At 41.4% G+C, this 5,833-nt stretch overlaps 1 non-coding gene across 1 annotated transcript; it reads right to left on the minus strand.

Moving 5' to 3' along the window:
* Window positions 1–706: 706 nt before the first annotated feature.
* On the minus strand, window positions 707–813 carry LOC141625898 (small nucleolar RNA R71). The gene has a single exon (XR_012535642.1). It is a non-coding gene; the product is annotated as a small nucleolar RNA R71 (small nucleolar RNA).
* Between the last annotated feature and the right edge of the window lie 5,020 nt (window positions 814–5,833).

Below are 5,833 nucleotides of genomic sequence, written 5' to 3' on the forward strand. Positions count from 1 at the left end.
GGCGCCGTTGCCGGGGACGGTGTTTGTTTGATTTAGATTTCCTTTTTATTGTTATTAGTTGTGTCTTTCTTCGCCTTGGGGAAGTAAAACTCCTCAAGGTTTGTTCTAATTGTTTTCGAGTTGTTTGATATTTTGCATGTCTAGAAGGTCACAAGGTGATTTGTTACCTTTTGACCGTGAAATCGAAAGAACCTTGACGAACAATAGGAGACTTGTTAGGAGGAATTTAAGTGGTATTAGTGAAGTTGTTCAACCCACTAGTGAGTTCATCAACCCTTTCGCAATAGAAGGAGAGGAGAACCCATTACACAATACCCCACAAAATCCACCTACAATGCCTAAATTCTCGTCACACTCCGTACCCACCGAGGAGAATCTACCAAATGGTACTCCTACACCGCAACATCTAACCGGAAATTTTATTGCCAAGTCCGCCTTCATTCAATTAGTTGAGAGGAGCTAATTTGAGGGGATGCCTAGTGAAAACCCTCATTCTCATATGGAAACCTTTTGCGACTATTGTGATGCAATCTCTCAAACGGGCGTGACTCAAGACCAAATTAGATGGGTCTTATTTCCTTTTTCTCTAATCGGCACCGCGAAGCAATGGTTGAAGGGCCTTGATAAGGCCACCCTCGGAATAGATTCTTGGAAGAAGTTGGCTCTAGCTTTCTACAAAAAATTCTACCCACCGGAAAAGACTAACATGCTAAGAGCTCAAATTACGGGTTTTAAGCAAAGGGATGAAGAATCTTTGTATGAAGCTTGGGAGCGGTTCAAGGGAATTTGTCGCTCATGTCCTCACCATGGACTTAGCGAATGGTTTTTGGTACAACAATTTTGGAACGGTTTATATGAAGATTCTAGGAACATTCTCAATATGGGATCAAATGGAATGTTCACCGAAGTTGATGATAATAAAACATGGAACAAGATTGAGGAAATGGCGGTCCATAACTCACAATATAGTAGACCTCTCAAGGCTACTAGAGGAGGAAAGCATGAAGTGGACTCCGTTACTCAATTGGGTGCTCAACTTAGTGCTCACATTGACACAATCAACTTGAAGTTTGAACAAGCTGTGGCTAGACTTGAAGAAAACTCAAAATCATCAAAGCATCATGTTAATGCCATGACGGCATCTTCATCAATCCCAAGTGGGATATGTGAGAATTGTGGAACTTTGGGACATGACCAAGGTGAATGTAGGGGAACAAATGAACAAGTGAATGCTTTCCAAGCATACAAGAGTGGCACCCTTTATTCCAACTTTTACAATGAAAACACCAAATTCCATCCAAATCTCTCATACAAAAGCCAAAGTGTTCAAAACCCTCAAACAACATACACTCCACCACCCATGAGAAACCAAAATCAAAGACCCTTTTACAATCAAAACCAAGGTTACCAAAATCAAAATCCATACAATCACCAAAATGACCAAGGTTTTGATGTCCAAAAAGCGGTCCTCCAAATGCAAAAGAATCAACAAGAATTTTTCACTCAAATGCAAAAAGATAGCCAAGCAAAGGAAACCACCATCAACAACATTCTAGCTCACACCAAGATGTTGGAAACACAATTGACCCAACTAGCATCTTCAAGCTCACGAAGACAAAAGGGGCAATTACCACCTCAAAGTAATCCCCCTAGACATGAAACGGTTAGTGTCATTCACTTGAGAAGTGATACTAGGTATGAAGCACCGAAGAAGCAAGTTGAGGATGAAGTTGTGGAAGCTAGTGAAAAGGAAGAAATTGTGCAAAACTCCAAAGATGGAGAATCATCAAAAGAAGAAAGTTCAAAGAAAAATGAAGACAAGGTCAAGGAGAAGGAGCCCATTGTGATTAGACTTCCTTTTCCAAGTCGTCAAGCCAAGCCCAAATTTGATGATCAACTTGGAAAGTTCATGGAAATTGTGAAGAATTTGGAAGTCTCAATTCCTTTCACGGAATTAATCAATCACGTGCCGGCCTATGCGAAATACATGAAAGATATCCTCACAAAGAAGAAGTCGATCCGGAAACTTGAGACTATCGCCTTCACTAAGGTGAGTAGTGCAATACTTCAAGGGAGTTCACCTCCAAAGTTAAAGGATCCGGGAAGCTTCTCAATACCGTGTACCATTGGCGACACGACGATCAACAAAACCTTATGTGATCTAGGGGCTAGTGTGAGTGTCATGCCGTACTCGGTAAGTAAAAGGTTGTGGATGGGAGAGCTTAAATGCACCAATATCACACTCCAAATGGCCGATAGATCGACGAAGACACCATTAGGGATATGGGAAGATGTCCCCGTGCGAATTGGGAAGTTTTTCATCCCGGTGGACTTTGTCATTGTTGATATGGAGGAAGATTCCAACATTCCAATCATTCTAGGAAGACCTTTCCTACACACCGCGGGTGCGTTAATTGATGTAAAACATGGCGAGCTCACTCTAGAAGTGGGAGATGAAAGCATAAATTTTAATCTAGACAAGACTATGAGAGCTCCTCATTTGCATGAACCATGTTTCATGATTGATCATTATAGCCGAAAGGATGAAAGGAAGAAATCGGAACTCCAATGGAAGAAGAAAATTGAAGATGCTCCATTCAAAGAGCAAGTGAATTGTGACAAGGAGAGCTTGCAAAGCTCACCAAAATCAATCAAAGAAGAAGAGAATGGCCTCATTGGCCAAGAGAAGAAATTGGGAGAGTTGTCTCCATCAAATCAAGAGATTTTCAATGATCAACTTAATGAAGTTTGTGGTCTTTGGGACAACGAATTTGAAGGGATTTTTAATCCCTACATTGGAAATGCCATCGATCAAGACCGACAACAAGGGCCAAGGTCTATTGAAGACCTCTACCATGATAATGAACAAGCTTTCGATTACTTTTTCAAGGTGTTGAGTAACATCAACAACACCTTGGACATGCCCCCTTGACATCTCATCAAGAATGAGAGTTTGGTGGAGTTCTCCCTAAACCACCGTTTGTAAATACTTCTAACTCCCTAACTCGCATTTCAAATTCTTGTATTACATTTTTTTTGTCATCTTTGGATTTTTATTTACTTTGATCAAGATAATTGTCATGTTTGAGAGAAGTGAGGGAGGGACTAATAATTTCAATTGATGTGTAGTGCTTTACCTTAGTGTGGGGATGACAATTGCCTAGGCTATCCATGCCTTAGTAGTGCCCCCACAATGACGAACACGAGACATGAAGAAAGAATAGAAGAATGGTAAGGGAATTGCATTGTACACGGATGGAACTGAATCCGGGTACAAGGGGCAGAATCCGAGCGGATTCCAGAGAATCCGCCCGTCTTCAGTAATCCGAGCGTACTGGGTCGAAGACGCACGACTTTATGAGCTGAGATTTTGGAAGATTTTTGACTGTAAGAGAATACGGGCGTCTTGGAATATAATCCGCCCGTCTCTGCAAATCCGTCCGTCCTAGACTGAAGACGCCCGTCCTCTCTGCTGAGGAAAACGAGAAAAATTTCCTGGACTGAAATCCGTCCGTCTTTTGGCAAATCCGCCCGTCCCGTATCAAGCAAATCCGAGCGTCTTCTTATGAATCCGCCCGTCTTTAGGCGAGTTTTATACAACCCAGAAGGAGCAGAATCCGCACGGATTGCCCCTGCAGTTCAAAAATTTCGGTCTTTATAAAATCCCTCCCACCTTCATTCATTCATTCATTCATAAACACTACCCACAACATCAAAACCCTCATCCTCTCCATCACAAAAACAAAATCCCTCAACAACATTCACCAAAAACAAATCAAATCATCCTTCTAACAACAAATCAATCACTCCTTCTTCAATAAAAATCAAAACCAAGCACAAAATCTTCAACCTTTGAGTCGATTTTTGAATTCATAAAGGCAAAGCCTTTTACCTTTAAATCGATTTGGGTACACTACAAATTGAAGATTTTTCATTCTCTTCTTGGTTAGTTCATCAATGGAAAGGACTAAGGGAGCAACAAAAGCAACAAAGGCACCAAAGGCTAAGGCACTCTCACAAAGGCAAAAGGCTCTTCAAACAAAGAAAGCATTGGCTATGGTGGTAGCAACACCAAACTTGGAAGTGCAACAACAACAACAACCTTCTATGGGAGCAACAACACCTTCTACTCCGGAAATTGATCAACTTTTGCATTATCCGGAGGTAACCTTTATTTCCGAAACCCATAGAAATACCTTTGTCAAGTTTGCTAGGAAGTCATTACAATCCACCAAATTTATATGTGAAGATACCTTAGAAAAATTGGGTGTTCTTGAGCAAACTAGAGCCTTTTTCAAAGCCATGGGGTTGAAGAAATTGTTTGAAACAAAGGAATTGACATACCCCTCCCTTACCTTGGAATTTTTGAGTTCCTTGAAAGTCACCAAAGTTGAGAATAGGGAGAATCTCGAGTTTCGTCTAGCTAATGTTAGTAGACGCATTTCCTTTAGGGAATTGAGTGAAATTTTGGGTCTTAGTGATGAACCGCGTTATTTTAAGAATTATGGAAAGTATGACCCCGACCCTCTTTGGGAGGCAATTTCCGGGAGGAAATTTGAGGACTTTCATGCGAGTCGTGCTCTTTTGGTCCACCATCCGGGCATAAGAGTATGGCACAAGGTCATGGGAAACACCATAATTGCAAGAAAAGATACCAACCATTTCACCAAACTTGATTTTATTCTCCTTGAATCGGCTTTGAACATTGGAAGAGTACACACCACGCCTTACAATTCTTTGAGGCTCTTGGTAGATAGATGGCTCAACATTGATTGTGGGAAGAAGGGCACTACCGTTATTGTCAATGGCGGCCTAGTCACTATCCTAGCTAAGTACTTTGATCCTAACTTCAATAAGGATAACAAGTACAAAGCAAAGGAGGGTGGTCATCTTGTTGATTTGCATACTATGATACACAAGTACAAGTGGGTTGCCCATAACCCCCTTGACACTAAGTATGGATGGCTCACTAGTGAAGCTAGATCGTTCACTTTGCCCTCAAAGATTTGTCGTCTAAGCGTCCACCTGACCAATTATCTACTTCCCCTTTCTAAAGAGGCCGAGTATATTATTCAACAACAAAAGGGTGAACTTGAAATGCCCTCCTCTTCCATTGTCATACCACCTTACCCCTTTGAGTATCAAGAGTTCAAGCCCGAGGGGATTGAAGCAAGAAATGACTATGTGACTCTTCTCATGCAAGCAATGCACAAGCAAGCCTTTGAAGATCGGAAAACGCTTACTTGGCTCAATATCCACCCCTTCTACACTTAGCTAGGCAAAGACTACTTGACCCATCATGTCCTTTGCCTAGTTGAGCGGATAGAGAAGTCCTATCTCCGGGTGCATCTAGGGTCGTTTCGGGTGACAATGAGGTTGTTGGTAATGATGAAGAAGTTGATGATAACATTGATGAAGAAGCAAGTGAAGGAGAAAAGGATGGTGAAGATGATAATGAGCAAGATGAGTAAGAAAGTGAAGAAGCAAATGATGAGGGAAGTGACAATGTGACCACTTCTAATGAGGAAAGTGATGGTGATAACATGATGGAAGATTAGCAAGCCTTGGAGACTCCTACCCTCTCATGGTTTGTCTATTTCTCTCTTTGTTTTAATTATAATTTTGATCATTGTTGGAGTAGTCCTAGCACCATAGAGGACTCACACCTCGGTACCATTGAGGTGTTCTCATTTTATTGTTCCCATTTTCAAAATCCAAAATGACAAATTAGTTTCATGCATTGCATAGTGTGTGCATGCACTACACCCATCCTTGGACATTAGCAATAGTGTCTCACTCGGTTTGGGGAAGTTAATGCATACACAACGGGAGG

Source organism: Silene latifolia, chromosome X (genome assembly GCF_048544455.1).
Source record: "Silene latifolia isolate original U9 population chromosome X, ASM4854445v1, whole genome shotgun sequence".
Taxonomy (NCBI): Eukaryota; Viridiplantae; Streptophyta; class Magnoliopsida; order Caryophyllales; family Caryophyllaceae; genus Silene; species Silene latifolia.